We start from the raw sequence: 20,368 nt of genomic DNA, 5'->3' as shown, positions 1-20,368 counted from the left end.
CCTTCTGTTTAGGCTGGGCCAAAAGGCCCAAGCCCTTACATAGCTGGGGCAAAGAAAAGAGATCAGTCCCTATTACTCACGTGACCAAAATGGAGAAACAGTCTCAGAGGCCCCCACCTTCAGCTTCCTTCAGAGCAAGCTTCTCAGAGCACACTCCAACCACTCAGACAAACTCCTCAACCATCACCCCTGAGTCTTCAGACCCCTCTCTCTTTAAGGAAACCATCCAAGTTCCCTCCCCTCAGTTCTCACATCTACCAATCACTCTCCATCAATTTCCCTGTGCCAATGGAGGCTCTAGCTTAACCCAGGACCGCCCAGAGGTCTCTGGCTTTGCACATGTCTGTTGAAGGTCATATTTTCAAATAATTAAATCTTTGATCCTTTGCTACAGCCCTTCCTAAATCCTGTTAACCTGAGTAGGGTAGAGATTGGAATAATTAAATTTTGATCTATGCTGCAGCCCTTCCTCAATCCTGTTAGGACTGAGTAGGGTGGAGATTGATTCCAAGTATCTCCACTGTATCAATTCTAAAATCAATCATGACTCAAAGAAATTCCTGTTCTATGCTTAAGCATAGGTCAAAGTCCTTTCCATTGTTCAGCAAAAGGTTTCTGTCCTAAAGTAATCTTAAGAAGGGAGGAGGAGGAAACTCTCATGCCAATGGGGTTCACATTCCAATAGCCAAGACCCACTATCAATAGGGAATTTTTCAAGTATGAAATTTCCAAATGGTGAAATTTCCAACATTTAGAAGTCTAAGAAATTTTGAGGTTTACACCACAAGTGACTTTGTCAAGACATCCTGGCCTGATGACTCCCAACAATCATTGATCCTCTTCTTATTAGTCCACAGATGCATTCATTGAAATGGTGCTCATCTAACTGACCTGGGCCACACATGACATTCACATCTATCCCACGATATTTATCACCCACTTGCTCAGTACAAGGTCCCTAGGTTCTGGAGTAGAGATACAGAAAAATGACTCAGTCCCTTCTCCCCTCCAGGAGTATGTCCCAAAGTAAAGGAGTCAAAGGGAGAATATAACTGAAACAGACAGTATGGTTCAGAATCACAAAATTTCCTTTCAGAAAAGCAAAACTTGTTGTTTAGTTATTTCTGTCAGGTCTGATTCATCACGACTCTATTTGATGTTTCTTGACAAAAGTAGTGAAGTTCTTTGTTATTCCCTTCTCCAGCTTCTTTTACAAATGAGAAAACTGAGGCAAACTGGGTTCATTGACCTACCTCCTTTGAAAACCAAGAATTTTTCAAAAGTTGAGTGGACTCTCCCAGGAGTAGTGAGCTTCCTGTTACTGAAGGTCTTCAGGAATAGGCTGGATGGCCACTGGCCAGGGAGAAGCTTAGAGGACATGTAGGGTTCAGATATAAGTTAGACAATGTAGTAGTTTGCAGTCTTGACATATTCCCCAAGTTGGAGGGGCCCCAGAGGATCATACCTTCTTTCTCTGTGCAATGTGCCTTCCACCGATCCCACATTGTCTCTGGCAGATTGAAGAAGAATCCAATGTTTCTCTGAACTTCAATGCCCAGAAACAATCTGCAAATCTTAAGTCCTCAATGATCTCAGGTACCATTTACTGTGAAATCAAAATGAAATGATCTGGTCCATCTCGTTCTCTGCCCTGCATACATATGTGCAAGAAGACCTCTGAGATATTGCAGGTTTGGTTCCAGATCACCAAAACAAAGCCAATGTAGCAAGTTTCCCAGTGCATGTGAAAGTCATGTTTACACCATACTCTAGTCTAGCATTATATCTAAAAATCAATGTATGTGCCTTAATTTCCAAATGCTAACTAAGATCTGAGCCTTAAGCCAGTTGTCATCTTTTTTCTGGTGGAGGGTCTTGCCTCAAGGCTACAGGCTGATCACTGCTCAGGGTAATGGCTGCTATGGCAATTTTTCAAAATAAGATGATGGTGAAGTTTTGTGAATTTTAAAACTATTCTACCCTAATCAAACTGTACTTTAGAAGATCTGATTTAGCTATTTCCTGATCAGTAACAATGGAGATACTTGGAATAACAGAATCAGGTCTTGGAAATTCTACATTTCTCTACCCTTCTTAGTTTAACAAGATTAGGAAGGTTTGCATCAAACTCAAGATTGAATTATCTGAGTAAATGGCCTTCAACAGACATGTGCAGAAAAAATGGATAGAACCCTGCTCTGTCCCAAGTCAAGCTAAGTGATCACTGGTACAGATGAGATGCAGGAAAGTGACGAAAACCATCCATATAAGGCATGTCACTTCCTCTCTCTTCCTCTTTCCCTGGAGAGGTGACTCTGACTGAGAGTGTGCTAGGCATTTCGACATCTTGGAGTGTTGGTGGTGAGTTTGCCTTGAGCTGATTCAGTTTCGGGCATCAGAGTTTAGCCCTTCTTTTTCTGGAGTTCTGGCTGACTCCTTCCTCCTTAATACTCCAATCCCTTACTTCCTTATCTCCTGATCTCTCCACCCAATACTACTCAGATGGGGGGGGGGAGAGGGAGAGAAAAAACCTATTCCTTTTCCTTCTTCCTTCTACTTAATCTCCTCCACTATCAATTAAATCACCATAAAAATTTCCAGCTGACTTGGGTATTTTATTATTTGGAATTTCCCCTGGTGACCACTTAAATTTAGATTTTTCAGTCTCAATAATAATTTTAACCTTTACAGTTTTCTGCATGGATTGACTCTTTGTGCCTTCTAATATTTCTCTGTAACATTCAATTGTCTTTGATAGCATTTACCTCACACTAGAGCTTTTCTTAAAATTGGATTCAATCCTGACAAACCCTCTGCTGTTTAAGTTTACATAATATTCTTCAATATTGTTGTGATCCAGGAAATAGGATCCTAAGGAGAGGGAGAGAGAGATGAGGAAAATGCCAGTTGATGGAGAAGTCAAAACCCCCACAACATTTATTGATTCAATCTACTGTCTCTTATGGCATAGTACACAGATCCAAAAACAACCTTCAATAGTAACATCAAAGATATCTGATCACTGATCATCATAATGGATAAAAGAATAATGGAAATGCAAATTTACAAAGAGCTAAATCAATTGTACAAAAAATCAAGCCATTCTCCAATTGATAAATGGGCAAGGGACATGAACAGGCAGTTCTCAGCCACAGAAATTAAAACTATTAATAAGCACATGAAAAAATGTTCTACATCTCTGATAATCAGAGACATGCAAATCAAAACAACTCTGAGGTATCACCTCACACCTAGCAGATTGGCTAACATGACAGCTATGGAAAGTAATGAATGCTGGAGGGGATGTGGCAAAGTAGGGACACTAATTCATTTCTGGTGGAGTTGTGAATTGATCCAACCATTCTGGAGTGAAATTTGGAACTATGCCCAAAGGGCGATAAAAAGACTGTCTGTCCTTTGATCCAGCCATAGCACTGCTGGGTTTGTACCCCAAAGAGATAATAAGGAAAAAGACTTGTACAAGAATATTCATGGCTGCGCTCTTTGTGGTGGCCAAAAATTGGAAAATGAGGGGATGCCCTTCAATTGGGGAATGGCTGAACAAATTGTGGTATCTGTTGGTGATGGAATACTATTGTGCTAAAAGGAATAATAAAGTGGAGGAATTACATGGAGACTGGAATGACCTCCAGGAAGTGATGCAGAGTGAGAAGAACAGAACCAGGAAAACATTATACACAGAGACTGATACACTGTGGTACAATTGAAGGTAATGGACTTCTCCATTGGCGTCAATGCAATGTCCCTGAACAATCTGCAGTGATCTAAAAACACTATCCACAAGCAGAGGATAAACTGTGGGAGTAAAAACACTGATGAAAAGCAACTGATTGACTGCAGGGGTGGAGGGGATATGACTGAGGAGAGACTATAAATGAACACTCTAATGCAGATACCAACAACATGGCAATAGGTTCGAATCAAGGACACGTGATACCCAGTGAAATTGGGTGTTGGCTATGGGAGAGGTGGTAGGAGGTGGGAAGAAAAGAAAATGATCTTTGTTTCCAATGAATAATGTTTGGAAATGACCAAATAAAATAATGTTATAAAAAGAATAATGGAAATGTTTCCATTTTTAGGAAACTGAACCAAAATGTGAGAAAAAAAACAAAAACCAAATGTGAGTACACAGGAAGGCTTTCTATCGAATAATAGGCCCAACATATTTAGAGAACTGTGTAAGAGTATGTGTTTTAGGGTCCAAGAGGAAGTCAATGTCTGCAATAAAGGAGCTCAGAGGGACTCAGCCCCAAATGAGCTCCAGGGTATATTTTAATTACAGTGGACCAAAGAGGGAGTGCATGGATTCAATATTTTCTTCTTCAAAGAGTAGGTTAAAGGTCTTTTTTCAGGGTCTGGTTCTGCATTTATCTTTCCTTAGTACTGAGGATGCTAGGTGGAATGAAAGTAATAGGTTATGCCCAAAGCATTAACTATCATGGGAATAACCTGTGAGGTGAAGTCAGGACCATTATCACTTTGATAATGTGATCTGGGAAGGCCAACCCTAGGAATTACCTCATTAAGAAGGGCTTTTGTTACAACCTGTCTTTTTCTGTTCTGCTGGGGAATGCCTCTACCCATCCAGTAAAGGCATCTACAAAAACTGAGGACTCTATACCTTATACCTTTTTCAAGATAGTAGGTGGATAAAATCCATTTGACAGTTTTCCCCAGTACCTCAAAGAAATGGAAATCTCAAGCCACCTTACAAAACTCCAAATTCTTTATTGTTTACTTTTAACAATCTTTTAAAAAGAAGTTTGAGTTCTTACACTCCTACGTATTTCCTACCCATCATGAAAGCAAGAAATGTGATGTCCTGTGTACATATGAAATTATGTAAAACATATTTCCATATTAGCCACTTTGAAACAACAACAAAAAAGGCAATAAAAAAGAAATGGAAAAAAGTATTCTTTGTACAACAATCAGACTCCATCAGATCTTTCTCTGGAGGTAGAGTATTTTTCTTCATCATAAGTCTCTTGGAATTGTCATAGATCACTGTATTGATCAGAAGAGCTAAGCCAGTCTTGTGAAGATAGGATTAACTCTCCCCTTGTCTAATTTTAGCTAAACAAATCAAGCCCTTAAGGTACCTCTACTTGACATTAAGGAAGAGAGTTAAGCAAGTCACTTACTAGAGTAAGCTCACACCCCCAAAGGTAATGGCATGTCCGCCCTCCCACCCCCCAAGCACGTGGGCAGTGCTAGGCAAATTGAGTGACTGCTATTAGTTCCCTTAAAGTGAGGGGGTGACAGGAAGTGAAATCAATAAAACTTCTTTAAAAAGGCAAGCTGGAGGAATCAGTCATTCTCTCTGTGTGGATGAGCCAGACTGGAGGAAGATACATTTTCTGAGGAAACCTTTTCCCTAGATCCTGAGTTGGGCTTGTGGTGGTGAGCGGAGTGATTCCTTCCTTGGTTCTTTGGTCAGGAGACCCTCTCTCCTCTTTGGCTCTTTAGTGGAACACTCCCTTCAGCAAGAGTTCTGGTGAGATTCTTGGCAGTCTTAGCCTAGTGTGTACAGAAGATTCTTGGGGGATTCTTTAGCATTTCTTGATTCTTTGCATTTTGGCTTCCTAATTAGGACTTTGGATTCTGTTGAGATTCACTTTTGAATTTTCACCTGTGGTCTGGAGACATTAGGATTAAACTTAGGGTATTGGTAGCTAGGCAATACTTTCTATCTCTTTATGTACATTTTCCCACTTTCACTCTTTAGACCTCTTTGTAAGTGAAGCTGCTAAAAGGTATTTTGACTTAAGCTGTAATATTTTTAAATTGGTGACCAAAATATAAATTTAGAATCCTCATGTTTAGAATGAAACCTAAATTTAAATTTTTACACTCTTGAGATGATTTTAATTATAACAAGTGGATAGTGGAAAAATTAAAAAAAAAAGAGAATACATAAGTAATTCACAGTTGCTCTTCATACAATGTTTCTCTTTCTGTGTACAATGTTCTCCTAGTTCCACTCACTTTCCATCAATTCATGGGCGTCATTCCAGGGATTCCTTTTTTGGAAAATTTTATTTAGTTAATTTAGAACATTTTTTCCCTTAGTTACAAGAATCATATTCTTTCCCTCCCCTTCTTGCACCCCCTTCCTGTAGCTGACATGCAATTCCACTGGGTTTTATTTGTGTCCTTGATTAAAATCTATATCCATATTGTTGAGGTTTGCACTAGGGTGATCATTCAGAGACTATATACCCAATCATATCCCCATCGACCCATGTGATCAAGAAGTTGTTTTTCTTCCGTGTTTCTTCACCCCCCCCCCCAGTTCTTCTTTTGGATGTGGATGGTATTCTTTCTCATAAACCCCTCTGAATTGTTCTGGATTGTTGTATTCCTGATAGTAGAGAAGTCCATTACATTCGATTGTACCACAGTGTATCAGTCTCTATGTACATTGTTCTCCTGGTTCTGCTCCTTCCACTCTGCATCAATTCCTGGAGATCATTCCAGTTTACATGGAATTCCTCCAGTTCATTATTCCTTTGAGCACTATAGTATTTCTTCAAGAACATATACCACAGTTTGTTAAGGCATTCCCCAATCAAAAGACAATCCCTCATTTTCCAATTTTTTGCCACCACAAACACTGAGGCTATGAATATTCTTGTACAAGTCTTTTTTTTTTTCCTTTTTATCTCTTTGGGGTACAAACCAGCAGTGCTATGGCTGAATCAAAGGGCAGACAGTCTTTTAGTGCCCTTTGGGTATAGTTCCAAATTGCCCTCCAGAGTGGTTGGATCAATTCACAATTCCACAAATAATGCATTAATACTCCAATTTTATCACATCCTCTCCTGAATTCAATACTTCCCTTTGCTGGCATGTTAACCAATCTGCTAGGTGTGAGGTGGTCCTCAGAGTTGTTTTGATTTACTTTTCTCTGATTACAAGAGATGTAGAACATTTTTTCATGTGTTTATTAATAGTATTCATTTCTTTACTTTAAAATTGCCTATTCTTGTCCCTTGCCCATTTATCAATTAGGGAATATGCTGATTTTTTGTGCAATTGATTTAGCTCTTTATAAATTTGAGTAATTAGACCTTTGTCAAAGGTTTTTGTTAAGAAGATTTTCCCCAATTTGTTACTTCCCTTCTTATTTTGTTTGCATTGGTTTTGTTTGTACAACCCCTTTTTAATTTAATGTAATTAAAATTATGTATTTTAAATTTTGTAATTTTTTTCTAACTCTTTCTTGGTCTTAAAAGCTTTCCTTTTCCAAAGATCTGGCAAGTATTCTATTCTGTGTTCACCTAATTTACTTATAGTTTTCTTTTTATATTCAAGTGATTCACATATTCTGAATTTATCTTAGTATAAGGTGTGAGATGTTGATCCAAACCCAATCTTTCCCATATTGCCTTCTAATTTTTCCCAGCAGTTTTTTTTCAAATGATGGATTTTTGTCCCCAAACCTGGGATCTTTGGGTTTACCATAGACAGTCTTGCTGAGGTCACTTACCCCAAGTCTATTCCACTGATCCTCCTTTCTATCTCCTATCCAGTACCATATTGTTTTGATGACCACTGATTCATAGTATTGTTTGAGATATAGTACTGTGAGGTGTTAATTTGGGTGTACTGAATATATTTAATTGATTGACAGGGATTTAATTTATAAATCTTAAAAATGAATTGCTATAGTAAAATGGAATTTATTATAGTTTATTTTACAATAGAAGGAAGATATTAAGGAAGAGAGAAAAGGAGAGAGTGGGAGAGAGAGGGAGGAGGGTAGGGAGAGAGAGAGAGAGAGAGAGAGAGAGAGAGAGAGAGAGAGAGAGAGAAAGAGAGAGAAAAGTCAGCCTTTACACTCCACCATGTTGTCAGTTCAATCAGCAGATTCTTTATCAGCCTCAACTCCAGCAGACTCCACTCCAAGTGTGTCTCTGTCAAACTCCAAGTGTCCCTCTTCACTCCAAGTCTGAGTGTCTGTCAGCTGTGTGTCTCTGTTTCCACATTTAAAGACGTTTTTGTCTTGTGTCACTTCCCCTAAATTTTACAGCTACCAATCATAGCTGATACTCCACTCCAGGACTGCCTACTTTTTCACACATGGGTCACAGACCTCCCACTCAACGTATGAAATGGGTGTTTATTTTTGTGGTTAAAATCCAAAATGTTTAGATCAAATTTAAGTACTGTGTTTATACTTTGGTGCTTAAAATCTAAAAAGAGACAGGAGATCACAATTTAATCTTCACAATCAAGGAAGACCTAAGCACCTTCATTGTTATAATCAGGGGAGAGCCAAATCCAATCTGCACATAGGACATCTTCCTCTACATTTTTTTCATTATTTCCCTGGAAATCCTTGATCTTTTGTTCTTCCAAATGAACTTTGTTGTTTTTTTTTTCTTATTGAGTAAAAAAGTTTCTTAGTAGATTGATGGGTATGGAACTAAATAAGTAAACAAGTTGGGTAGGATTGTAATTTTTATTGTGTTAGCTCATACTACCCATGAGCAGTTAATGTTTTTCCAATTATTTAGATCTAGTTTTAATTGTGAGGAAAGTGTTTTGTAGTTGTGTTCATATAGTTCTTGTGTTTGTCTTGGTAGAGAGATTTCTTAGAATTTTATATTGTCTAGGGTGAATTTAAATGGAATTTCTCTTTCTAATTCTGGCTGCTGAGGTTTATTGGCAATATATAAAATGCTGATGACTTATGTGAGTTTATTTTGCATCCTGCAACTTTGCTAAAGTTGTTGATTATTTCCACTAGCTTTTTTGATAGCTTGGTCTCCTCATTACCTATGTTAATATCTTCAATTCCTTTTTCTTCTGTAATTGTTACCACTAGTGTTTCTAGCACAATGTTAAATAATAGAGGTGATAATGGGCATCCTTGTTTCCCTCCTGATCTCATTGGGAATGCTTCTAATTTATTCCCATTGCAGATGATGCTTGCTTGTGGTTTTAGATATATACTGTTTATTATTTTTTCAGAAAGGCCCTTTTATTCCTACACTTTCTAGTGTTTTCAATAGGAATGAGTGTTGTATGTTGTCAAAGGCTTTTTCTACATCTATTGAGATAATCAAGTGTTTTTTTATTTGTTGATATGGTGAATTATGTGGATGGTTTTCCTAATATTCAACAATCTTTGCATTCATGGTATAAATCCCACCTAATCATAATGAATAACCCTTGTAAACAGTAAGTTATTTGTGTCACAAAAGGAACTTGGTAGAACTCCTTTTCTTATTCTGTCAAATAGTTTGTAAAGTATTGGGATTAGTTGTTCTTTGAATGTTTCATAGAATTCACTTTTGAATCAATTAGGCCCTGGGGATTTTTTCTAAGTAAGTTCTTTGATGACTTCTTCAATTTCTTCTTCTGTTCATCTAGGCAATTTATATTTTTGTAAATATTCATCCATATCACCTAGGTTGCTATATTTATTGTCATATCATTGGGCAGAATAATTTTTAATGACTACCTTAATTTCCTCTTCATTACAAGTGACGTCTCCCTTTTCATCTTTGACACTGTTAATTTGTTTTTTTCCTTTCCTTTCTTTTTATTAGATTGACAAGGGCTTTGTCTATTTTATTTGTTTTATCAAAGTACCAGCTTTATTCTTATTTATTCAATAGTTTTTTGACTTTCAATTTTATTAATTTCTCCTTTAATTTTTAGGATCTATAATTTAGTTTTCATCTGAGGCTTTTTAATTTGGTCACTTTAGAGTTTTTTAATTTGCATTCCCAATTCATTCATCTCTGCCCTCTCTAATTTGTTGATATATGCACTCAAGGATATGTATTTCACACTGAGTACTGCTTTGGCTGCATCCCATAGAGTTTGAAAAAATGTCTCATCATTGTCCTTTTCTTCAATGAAATTATTGTTTCTATGATTTGTTCTTTAATTATCCAATTTTATAGAATCAAATTATTTAATTTCCAATTATTTTTTGATTTGACTTTCCATGTACCATTACTAATTATTATTTTAATTGCATTATGATATGAAAAGTTTGCATTTACTATTTTTTAACTTTTTTGCCTTGTTTTTATGATCTAATACATGGCCAATCTTTGTGAATATACCATGTGCTGCTGAAAAGAAGATGTATTCTTTTTGGTCCCTTTTTATTTTTTTTCATATGTCTATTAACTTTAATTTTTTTCAATATTTCAATCACATCTCTTACCTCTTTCTTATTTATTTTATGGTTTGATTTATCTAGATTTGATAAAGGAAAGTTCAGGTGTCTCACTCTTATAGTTTTGCTACCTATTTCCTCCTTCAACTCCACTAGTTTCTCCTTTAGAAATTTGGATACTATACCATTTGATGCATACATGTTGTATACTGATATTTCCTTATTGTCTATACTGCCTTTTATCAGGATGTAATTACCTTCCCTATCTCTTTTAATCAGATCTATTTTTAGTTTAGCTTTCTCAGATATCATGATTACAACTCCTGTCTTCTTTTTCTCAGTTGAGGACCAATAGATTTTGCTCCAACCTTTAATTCTTACACTGTGAGTGTCTACTTGCCTCATGTGTGTTTCCCATTAACAACATATGGTAGGATTTTGGTTTCTAATCCACTCTGCTATTTGCTTTCATTTTTTATGGGTGGATTCATCCCATTCATGTTCAGTGTTATGATTGACACTTGTGTATTCCCCACCATTTTGATATCCTCTCCTACTTCTGCTCTTTTTTCTTTTGCTATATCCTTTTAAAGCGGTGGTTTACTTTTAATCAGTTCCCCTAATCCCCAACCTTATTATGCTTCCCTTTCTGCCCCCTCCATTTTTATTCCCTTAATTTTTTAGGGTCTGTTAAAGTCCTTCCCCCTCTCTTTACCTCCCCTTTTGTACTCCCTGTCCCATTCCCCCTCTTGGTTTTCCCTTCTCATTTCCCCTATAGGGTAACATAGAATTTGATACCCCAATGGTTCTAGATGCTCTTCCCTCTCAGAACTGATTTCACTGAGAGGAAAGTTTAAGTATTACCTATTAGCACTCTCTTCCTCTCCTACTTATAATAGTATTCTTCCCTTTCCCTTCCCATGTGCCTCTTTGGGTGGTATAGATTATTCTATTTATCTTATTCCTTCAAGTTTCTCTTGGTGCCATCTTCTATTCCCTCCTCCTTTTTTTTTTGCATATCATCTTATACCACTTATTACCCTAATATTTACCTGTGGATGGTTCTTCTAATTACTATAATATTGAATATAAGTATTGAGAGTTACATATAATATTTTTCCATATATTAACATAAACAATTTTATTTCATTGAAGTCCTTAAAGAAGAAAATTTCAATAAAAATATTTTCCCCTTTCCCCTCTCTTTTTTATTTACCTTTTCATGTTTCTCTTGATTTTTGTGTTTGGATATCACTATCCACTTAGTTCTTGTATTTTCTTTACAAACACTTGGAAAAATTCTATTTTGTTGAATGCCCATACTTTCCCCTGGAAGTATAGAGTCAGTTTTGATGGCTAGGTGATTCTTGTTGAAGACTAAATTCTCTTGCCCTTCTGAATATCATATTCCAAGCCTTGCAGTCATTTAGTGTGAAAGCTGCCAGATCTTGTGCAATCCTGATTAGTGGTCCTTGATATCTGAATCATCTCTTTTTTGCTTTTTGTAAAATTTTAGCCTTAGCTTGGAAGCTCTTGAATTTGGCAATTACATTCCTGGGGGTTGTCTTTTGAGTATTTAGTGTAGAGTTCTATGAACTCTTTCAATGTTTATCTTTCCCTCTTGTTCAAGAACATCAGGATAGTTTTCTTGGATAATTTCTCGCAGTATGATGTTAATATTTCTGTTTACTTCTGGGTTTTCAGATAGACCAATGATTCTCAAATTGTCTCTTCGAGACTGGTTTTCCTGAGCTATCATCTTTTCAGTGAGATATTTTACAGTTTCTTCTATTTTGTCAGCCTTTTGACTTTGCTTCATTAATTTTTGCTATTTTGCAAGATCATTGGCTTCCAATTGCCTAATTCTGAATTTTAAGGACTAATTTTCTGACATAATCTTTTGATTTTCCTTTTTGGTATGGTCTGTTCTGCTTTTCATGGCTTCCAGCTATTTCTCCAATTGGGAGTTCCTGTCCATTAAACTGTTATTTTCTTTTTGAATTATTTCCTACTTTTCTTGCCCACATATTTCCATCTTTTTGATAAGCTTCAATTTAAATTCTTCAAGAGCTTGTGGCCAATTTCCATTTTTTGGAAGGTTTGGGTGCATTTATTTGTATTTCCTCTTCTGCTTTTTCCTCTGTAGTCTGGATTTTTCCTCCATAAAAATTATCAAGGGTCAATGTTTTTTGTTTTTTGTTTTTCTTGGTGTTGAGAAGTCTTTCCTGGGCACTGTTGCCATCATTATAGTGGTTTTTCTTTCCCTTTCCAGTCAGAAGTCTGAATAAGGAGGGCAGGCTCTCTGTGTATGGAGTAGGAGTATGGTTTTTGCCTGAGGCATCCCTGTAATAATGTGGGTTAAAGAAGGTTTCACACTAGCAATACTCACACACACACACACACACACACACACACACACACACACACACACACACACACACACGGTTAATTTAGCTAAAAGGATCAGGGAATAACTTACTTCTAAACAACAGATATTAAAATCCTAACACTTTCTATAATAATTCTAAACTAACTAATGAAGGGAGGGTTAGGTAGGGACAATGACCATGGGTCTAAAGGATGTCACAACACAGGAGTCCTCTTTGTTTCAAACAGCAGTCCCAGTAAGATTTCACCAGCAACCGATGAAATGCACTTCTCTGTAGGAGCAGTAGTAGGAACAGACAGAATATCAGGAAAGCCAAAGAAGTGGGAACAACTGGATCTCTGGTCCACCCCAGAAATACCAGACAGATACAACTCTGGGTTCTCTTGCCTGCTATAGAAAGCAGCCTCTCTCTCTCCTCCAGAGTCTACCAACTGTTTCCAGCAACTGCCTCTGTCTTCAGTCCCAGTTCCTGGGAGTTCTTAGTGGAATATTGGTTTGTAGCATCTCATGCTGTTAGATTGCCCTGCTAAAATTCCTTACTACAGACCACCTCTCAAATCTCTGCAGCTTCTACTATCTGCTGCACTTCTCTGTGCTATCTCTGATTAGGCACCCAAGGTCTATGTTCTTCAGCCTAATGGTGTCTCAGGTCTAGAAACTCTCATAGGTCTTGTGAATCTTGAAATTTTTCAGACTTGTGAATGTTAAAAAATTTCCCATTGGTGAATTCTCCATTGGGACAATTCCCTATTGGGACCATTCTCCATTTGGACAGCGAAAACTCTACTTAGATAAAAAATGTGAAGACCTCTACTCCACCTGTACTTAAGGCTGCTTTAGGGGAGAAAACTCCTTGCTGAACAATGAAAAATACTTAAACCCATACTTAAGCCATACCTATTTTTAGAATTAATACAAAGGGGTGCTAAGTACCTATAAAGGTCAGGCAACTTGTGAACTAACAAGGAGCAAAGAGGAAAAAATGTACTCAGAGATCCAGGTCTACTCAGGTGTGGATTACTCAAAAGTTTAGTCTACTCAGGTGTGAATTCAGAATGGGCTGTCCTTTGGAAAACATCTACTGTGATTGGTAGATGAGAGAACTTAGGGGAGGTGACATAGGAGAAAATTCCCTTTATAAGGAGAGAAAGGCTGAGTCTCAGGACACAGTCAGAAGAATCTCTCTCTGGTGAAGGATGGCTGGCTGAACTGGTGTCTATATTCTTGCTTGGACAGATCTTGTGGTGAGTGATTAAGGACTGACTGATCTCTCTCTAGACTCAGGTCTAGGCCATGTTGGCTTAAGGCCCTTCAAACTTATTCCTTTCTTACTCTTTCTCTCTCTCTTTAATTCCTCATTGTATTATTAATTAAAATCTCTATAAAACCCAGCTGACTTGGGTATATTTGAATAATTGGGAATATTTCCCTGGCGACCACCTTATATTTGATTTTAAAACAAGACACTGTAGTGAAAACATATTTCCTGTGGTCACAACTTACTCATCTACTCTTATATCTACTACACTTTAAGTCTTCCACTATTTAATCACTACAGTTTATGACAACCAACTATTTTAACTCTTACATTTTATGGTTTCCACTTTTAAATGCCACAGTGTTTGGTGGTCTTAGTCATCTGCCAAGGACCTAGAGGTGCTCCTTGCTCATTCACTGATTTTAGCGCACTGTCTCTGACTCTGGCTCCATAGGTGGGGAGGGGGAGTTTTGATCATATCACATTTTGGTGCAAGCTATTTCACCCCCATATAGTGTGGAAATGCACAAATCCCTTGTACCTTCAATGTGGTGCCCTACTATAAAGTTTCTTCATTCATATGAATTTGGGTTTTTTGGCCTTTTGAGGTAGTCTATATCGGTAGGTGGTGAGGAGAGGAAACATTCCTGGATATATTATTTACATGTTTTGCAGTATGTACTGTCTGAACAACAGCAGTGGTCGATGCTGTTAATAATGACATAGTGTATATTAAAGCAGTTATACCTAGAATTAGGGATGCAATGAAGCATTTGGGTTAGGTTAAACTAATGCAGATTAATTTTAAGGCATAAATACCTGGGTCTTCATACCAGTCAGTGGTCATGTTGATGGGGATCATGATAAAAGGTGGTTGTTTTTGTGTCAAGGAAGCTCATCCCCTCCCCCTTCCTGATTAACTTTACCTGCCTATCAAACATTCCTGACATACCACAGTTGCATCAGGGTTGTGTCGGTGTATGTTCTATACGTCAATAAAAGTTAAGGTTTGAGAGAGAGCAGGGAGACTGACAAGAAGACCAGGGGAAGACCAACGAGAGGACCATGAGGGAACCATGAGGAGAAGAGACAGTGCAGGAGATGAGGGGGAATCAGGAAGAAAATGGTAGGCTAGGCAGCATGCGGTCAGGTTACTTAGGAATGATTGTCTACCCTTTCTAATAAACCTTATAAAATTTGTATCTCTGGGCAGGAAGAAATATCATTATTTTTTATTTATTACAGTTGGCAACCACATGTATCTAAGACTAACCCTTAATTTTCTTCTGAGAGAAGTTTTGAGTCTTAGATAAAGGTTAAGTAAGATAGAAGCTGCTTCAGTTAGCTAGGCTGCCTTCATATGCAAAAGGAACTTGGTGGAAAGAGGAAACAGGCTGCTGTTTTTCCTGGATCAGATCACATTGGATAGTGAGAAAAACTCCTTCCCTGGTGGCATTCCCTCCCACTCTCCAACACACCCCATTTTTTTCTTTCAGCTTTAATAGGGGTGAAGGGCCCTTTTTGCCCATAGGGAATCAGGTGGGTTTTAGGACCCAACAGGAACTCCTGCTCTTTTATTTTCCACAGCAGGAAAGGTCCTAGAGTTCCTCCTTTCAGCCTAGTTCAGTGCAGAGCAGGGGGGGGGGACCCTTTGAATGGATCCTAGGGGCTGTGGAGTAGAGTTAGGGGCTCCCTGGGGCAGTCCCTACACAGAATTGGGGACCCAGGCAGGGGAGTGGCTGCTTTATATTAAAGGGCAGGATCCCGTGGGTGCCAAAAAATGCAAACTCCTGTTTCTTCCTGGCATCTGTACTCTCCTCACATGGCCCTTCCCCACCCCACCTAGCCCAACCTGTTTTAAACCAAGGGGCATTAGGACCCAACGGACCTTTACCAGCCTAATGTATGCCTCAATTTCCCTGCATGCCGTTGCTGCAGAGACGTTAAATTAATTCTGAGGGTCCTTATTTGTATCATTTCTGTATTTCTTATTTTTATACAGAATTGAAATTTTTAATCTTTTATTTGGGATTTTTTTGGGGGGGTGATTTGTTTTTGTTTTGTTTTTCTTTTGACAATATTTTCATATACCTCATAACTCAGTCATGTATCCCAGTGTGATTCTGGTGTTGGTCAACACCGTCCTCAGGGGGGATTGTGTAATTATCCTAAAATGCAAGATTTAAAATTTTTTGGAGAAATTTAAGGAAAATAAACTTGCCAACACCAGAAATCAAGGAAATGGATCCTTTTGGAGAAGGTGCTGTAAAGATTCCTGAAAAAGCTGCACATTACATCAAAAGATCCAGAATGAACTTTGGGATATAATGAACTGAATTGAAGGGGATTGAACATACTTATTCTGAATGTAAACTCTTATGCCAAAGGAGACTGCCCCCTAGTTGGCATTTTGTCAATGTGTCATTCAATCAGTTTTTGTATTTTCCTCCCATCTCTAACTATTGTAACTCTCTCTTAGAAAAATGCAATGTTGTATGTACTTTTAGCTAGAAGGTTTTTAGAGTTATAAGATAGTTATATTTAAATGAACCATTGGGGAGATGTGTCTCCCAAAGGATCACAGGGGGATTTCTGTGAAGGAAGCTCATCCCCTCCCCCTTCCTGAGTAACTTTACCTGTCCTTCAAACATTCTTGACATACCACAGTTGTGCCAGCTGTGAGATTTAAAGTGGTTGTGGTCTTAAACTGTAGTGATTAAAATAGTGGAAGATATTAATTGTGATAGATATAAGAGAGGGTGAGTAAATTTGACCACAGAAATATGTTTCACTACAGTGTCTTGGGTTTTAAAATCAAATATAAGGTGGTCGCCAGGGAAATATTCCCAATCATTCAAATACCCAAGTCAATTGGGTTTTATAGAGATTTTAATTAACAATACAATGAGTAATCAAAGAAAGAGAGAGAGAGTAAGAAAGGAATAAGTATGAAGGGCCTCAAGTCAATATGGCCTAGACCTGAATCTTAAGAGAGAAATCAGTCAGTTTTTTATAACTCACCACAAGATCTGTCTAAGTAAGTATTTCTAATGACACCAGGCCAGCAGCATCTCAGCTGCTTTCACCAGCTCCCTCCTCCATCTGAATGTTTCAGAATCAGTCTCCTCAGAATGAGTGTCTCCAATCTGAATGTTTCAGAATGACCTCTGAGCTCTTCCCTGAGCTCTTATTTTTAAGGGAAAAATCTCCTCTGTCACCTCCCGTAAGTCCTTACATCTACCAATCACTGTAGATGTTTCTAAAGGACTACCCATTCTTAGTCCACACCTAAGAAGGTGTGGATTTTTGAGTAATTCACACCAGGAAAGCTCTGAGTAAGTTTTCCAGTTCTTTGTTCCTTGTAAATTCACAAGTTGCTTGACCTTTATAGGTACTTAGCTTAAGAAAAGTATGGGTTTAAGTACTGTTCATTGTTCAGAAAAGAGTTTACAACTTTATCTTCCCCTAGGGCAGACTTAAGTAGGTATAGTAGAATTCTCACATTCCGGCTTTAAGTAGAGTTCACTTCCCAAATGGGGAATGGTCTTAATCCAATCTTATAAAGTAGAGTCTGGGAAATTTTAAGGTTTACACAGGGTTGCATTGGTGTAAGTTCTGTAAGTCAATAAAAGTTAAGGTTTGAGAGAGCAGGGAGACCGACAAGAAGACCAGGGGGATTATTAACAAGAGGACCATGAGGGAACCATGAGGAGAAGAGAGAGTGCAGGAGATGAGGGGAGATTGAGGAGGATACATGCAGGCTAGGCAGCATGCGGTCAGGTTATTTATGGATGAGTGTCTACCATTCCTAATAAACTTTATAAAATATATATCTCTGGGTAGAAGGAAATATTATTATTTAATTATTACATTTTACAACATATACTGTGGTAGCAAGAATGGAGGGGTTAAGGCAATTTGGTAAATACATTCTGGACACGAAATTCTATAATTCGTGGGGGAAACATATTGTACAATCAGTGCATAGGCTTGAATTTGGAATTTTTCTTGCCACTGGGGTGCAGTAATATAGTGTGTGTGTGTGTGTGTGTATGTGTGTGTGTGTGTGTGTGTATGTGTGTGTGTGTGTGAGAGAGAGAGAGAGAGAGAATCAATGAGTTTCCACAAAGAAAATGAGTAATGGGAGATAAGGGACTTTCAATGTCAGAAATAACAGGGGGAACAGAAAAAAGAGCTAGCATGGCAAGAAGTAAGACAGTAGTACAATCAGCAGATGTAAATGTTTGTTTGTCCATTGTTAGTTTTGCTTGGCCTGCAAGTGCCCCAATTTGTCCCCAAATTGGTAGAGCATTTTGTTGCTTTAGCACAGTCTCTGTATCTGTATTCTCCCAGGCTTGTTGTTGGAATAGGAATCATGGCAGGCATGGGTGAATCCTTCTGGAATCCAAATGTATATGGGAGTACCTGGGAGGGAGAAATACAAATAAATCCTTGCCCCCGGGGGGGGGGGCTACCAATGATTAATAATGAATTTTTCCAAATGAACTTTTGTCTGAGGAGTATATGGGATTCCTTTTTTAAAGATTAATTTGAAATTAGCAAGAGCTTTGGATGTATGTGTTGGGCTGTTATCTGTTTTGAAGGTTTGGGAGATGCAGAGGACATACTGCTTCAGTAGTATGGATAAAAGTAAAAATTAGATTAGGAAATGTAGCCAACGGTACACAGATGGGCAGGATTTAACATCTATTTCAAATAACAGGTAATTACGTTGATAAACCTTTAGCTGAATTTTCTTTTATTTTCATTTCCATGGATCTTGTTTGTCTGGACTCTCTGATCTGTGTGGTCCATGTTGTTTAGAATATGTACTTTCATTAAAAAATTTTGGTAGAACTAACATATTGTAAAATAAATTCTTTTATTTCAGGAGGTATAGAATTTCCTGAAGTCCTAACCTTTAATTTAAAAATTTTGATTATATTTCTCTGATAAATAACTAAATTGTATTTGAGACACTTAATTGTAGGCCAATCAGAATCTCACTAATGCGGGGGAAAATATTTTGTTTTGAAATATACATACACAGACTAAGCATCAGATGTCAATGAAAGCTAGTATATAATATGTGTGGTTATTTACTTCTTAAAGGGCAAAAATTTCACCCAAAGTCAATAATACTTCAATTCCAATCATTGTCATAATTTGGAAACAGGTTGCTTGCATATTTACATAACCTAGAAATTGTTAAAATATTTACCTCAAATAAGTGTAAGGTTCTCACTAACTTTGCTGCATAGAAGCTTTATTTATGTACATGTCACTATAGTGATGCTATCCTATCTATTTAAAGTTCCTATTTATGACAGAGCTTTTTAGTGCTCTCTAAGAATTCTCTTTACTGCTGTAGGAAAAGGGAGGGTAACAAGTAACTTGTTGTAGCAGGAGAAAGAGGGAGGGGGTGAGTGTGATGAAACAGGTTTCCTCAAAACTTAAAATAAAATCTTTAATAGTAGTTTTTAAATCATAGGATTTTGTTTTCAAAATTATATGTGGATTCCCATACATAAAAGTGGATAATGGAATCCCTTTTCCAATAACCAATGGAATTATTTGTAATCAAAACTGCTTCTGTTTCCCAGCTAGTGTCTGTTTAACATAATTAGGATGCTCCTGTAGTATATTTTTTTATACAGCTTTTCTGCTTCGTGGAATTCATACATTGCCTCATAAAGCCTGGCCAGATTGTACAAAGTGGAGAAAGCTCACCTGGAATTCAGCAGGGCCCTGGCACTCAACTCCAAATGTGTGGGAACATTAGTTGGATTGGCTGTCCTAGAATCTAATAATAAAGAGGCTGACTCTAAAAAAAATGGCGTCCATCTTCTTTCCTGAGCTTACACAATAGATCCTAGCAATTCTATGGTACTAAACCATTTGGCAAATCACTTTTTCTTCAGAAAGGATTATAGCAAAGTCCAGAACTTGGGTCTCCATGCTTCCCATAACACAGAGTTGGAAGCTACACAGGCAGAAAGCGTTATCAGCTGGCCAGGTCCTTCCATGTTCAAGAAGACAACGATCAAGCTTTCCTGTACTACTATCAAGCCACTCAGCTTGCCTCTCCTCTTTTGTACTATCCTTTCTTGGTTTAGGTCAGATGTATATTTACTGAGGTAACAAGGAGAATGCACCTCAGTGCTTTGAGAAAGTTTTGAAAGCCTATCCCAATAATTATGAGATGATGAAAATTCTTGGCTCTCTCTATGCTGCCTCTGAAGATTAAGACAAATGAGGCACTGCCAAGGGCCACTTGAAGAAAGTCACAGAGCAATAACCAGATGATGTGGAGACTTTGATTGAACTGGCACAAGTCCTAGAGCAGACCAACACACAAGGTGCCCTCTCAGCATATGGAACAGCAACATGAAGCCTACCAGAGAAGGTACAGGCTGATGTACCTGCCAGAGATTCTGAATAATGTGGGTGCCCTTTATATTAGGCTTGGAATCTTAGGGGAGGCAAAGAAATATTTTTTGGCATCTTTGGATCGTGCCAAGGCAGAAGCTGAACATGATGAACATTACTATAATGC

General features: G+C 37.8%; 1 protein-coding gene across 3 annotated transcripts in view; it reads left to right on the top strand.

The window, feature by feature from the left end:
* Window positions 1-20,368, top strand: part of LOC103099392 (carcinoembryonic antigen-related cell adhesion molecule 5-like) — a 203,353-nt gene that overhangs the window by 109,006 nt on the left and 73,979 nt on the right. The gene's annotated exons all lie outside the window — the stretch shown is intronic.

The sequence above is a fragment of the Monodelphis domestica genome, chromosome 4 (assembly GCF_027887165.1).
Source record: "Monodelphis domestica isolate mMonDom1 chromosome 4, mMonDom1.pri, whole genome shotgun sequence".
Lineage (NCBI taxonomy): Eukaryota > Metazoa > Chordata > Mammalia > Didelphimorphia > Didelphidae > Monodelphis > Monodelphis domestica.
Note: the sequence above shows the minus strand (reverse complement) of the source record. Positions and strands in the feature narration are given on the sequence as shown.